The 2,048-nt window shown below is 51.7% G+C and overlaps 1 pseudogene; it reads left to right on the top strand.

The window, feature by feature from the left end:
• Positions 1-460: 460 nt before the first annotated feature.
• On the top strand, positions 461-964 carry LOC138094685 (large ribosomal subunit protein eL20 pseudogene; annotated as a pseudogene).
• Positions 965-2,048: the final 1,084 nt, after the last annotated feature.

Raw genomic sequence — 2,048 nt, 5'->3', positions numbered from 1 at the left:
ACAGCCTCAAGTGCTCAGTCACTCCATCGTGTCTGACTCTGTAGTCTCACGGACTAGCCCGCCAGTCTCCTTGGTCCATGGAATTTCCCATGCAAGAACACAGGAATGGGTTACCATTTCCTACACCAGGGGATTTTCCCCACCCAGGGATCGAACCCACATCGCCTGCATTGGCAAGCGGGCTCTTTACCACTAGTGTCACCTGGGAAGCCTCTATGGCCTCAGGTCAAGCCCAAATGAGTCTTCTCAAGTCTTGAGTTTTGGAGCTACTCCTAACCTATAGGTAGTCCCTCACTTTCTACTACTGTTCATTATAGGTACTTCTCTGCATCAAGGTAGTTTCTTTCTTACATATCATCACCCTCTACAGATCTGTGCGCCTCAGCACTCCCTCTGTGTGGCACAATCAACAGCACACGCTGGCCTTTTTGAGGGTGGCAGCAATCGTAGATAGAGCGCCATGAAGGCCTCAGTGATGCTTCGAGAGTATAAGGTGGTGGGGCGCTGCCTGCCGACCCCCAAATGCCACATGCCACCCCTCTATCGCATGAAAATTTTTGCACCTAATGATGCTTTTGCCAAGTCCCGCTTCTGGTACTTTGTGTCTCAGTTGAAGAAGATGAAGAAATCCTCGGGGGAAATCGTCTACTGTGGACAGGTGCTAGAGAAATCTCCCTGGCGAGTGAAGAACTTCGGCTTCTGGCTACGCCAGGACTCCCGCAGCGGCACCCACATGTACCCGGACCTGACCACCGCTGGCACCATCACCCAGTGCTACCGGCACCGAGCCTTGGCCCACTCTATCCAGACCATGAAGGTGGAGGAGATCGCAGCCGGCAAGCGCCACCAACCAGCGGTCAAGCAGTTCCACGACTCCAAGATCAAGCTCCTACTGCCCCACCGGGTCCTCCGTGGCCAGCACAAGCCACGATTCACCACCAAGAGGCCCAACACCTTCTTTTAGGTGCAGGACCTCTGTCCCCGGGTCTGCCCAAATAAAACTTAGTGGGAAAACCGAAAAAAAGAGAAGTGAGGGCCCCTTATCACTGACTCCTCAATGCTTACTATGGTCTCCGGGTCAGCTGTTGTCACTGACCTCACCAGCTTCCAGAAGTAAGGAGGGCTCTATGGACAAATGCTTCTTCTCCACTTCCCCAGTTAACTGCTTATACCCAGGGCCCCCCTCAGCCTCAAGTCAGTGATCAAAGGGCCTTGGGGAAATCAGAAGGACTCAGAAGCAGGAAGAGGAGCCCTGATGTCATCAGCATTTGCCAAGAAACTACTGTTTTCTCCACAATTCTAAGAGCTTCTGAGGGACTGTCTCCAGGAATCCTCAGAATGCCTAAAGACTATTATGATTTCCCTTTAACAGAAAGTTACGTAACCTGCCTAAGGCACACACGAGTAGTTGGTGGAGGGGCACCCAATGCAGGATCAAGGAGAAACAGGGAGATGAGGAGGGGCCTCCTTCTTTGGTATGAAGAAAACGGGGACAGGAAGATGCTAGGGCCCCGCTTCTCCCCCTCCTCATCCTGCCCCCTACCCCTACCCCCTTCCCACCTGTCTCGCCCAGAGCAAGGGGATCCCTACCTCCCTCTCTGACAGGCCCAGCTGCAGTTTCTCCGGCTTATTTTTCAACACTCAGTGGCAAAATGGGTTAACTTCATTCAAAGGGGGAAAAGAGAAGGAAGCTGTGCTTTGGCACTTAACCCCAAAAGCGTTCTTCCAGCCAGTTTTCCACAAATAAAGTCTTAGACTCAGTCATGTCTCTCTTTGCAACTCCATGGACTATAGCCCACCAGTCTCCTCTGTCCATAGGATCCTCGAGGCAAGAATACCAGAGTGGGTTGCCATTTCCTTCTCCAGGGGACCTTCCCGACCCATGGACTGAACCCAGGTCTCCTGCATTTCAGGAGGATTCTTTAACATCTGAGCCACCAGGGAAGCCTTCCATGAATAAAACTGGCCCTTTAAACCTCGTTTTCAAAGAAAAAAAAAAAAGTACCATTTACACAGTCATGGAAAATACAATCAGCAAGCCTGACACT

Source organism: Capricornis sumatraensis, chromosome 18, assembly GCF_032405125.1.
Source record: "Capricornis sumatraensis isolate serow.1 chromosome 18, serow.2, whole genome shotgun sequence".
In the NCBI taxonomy this organism is placed as follows: domain Eukaryota; kingdom Metazoa; phylum Chordata; class Mammalia; order Artiodactyla; family Bovidae; genus Capricornis; species Capricornis sumatraensis.
This window is presented reverse-complemented; position numbering and strand designations above follow the sequence as displayed.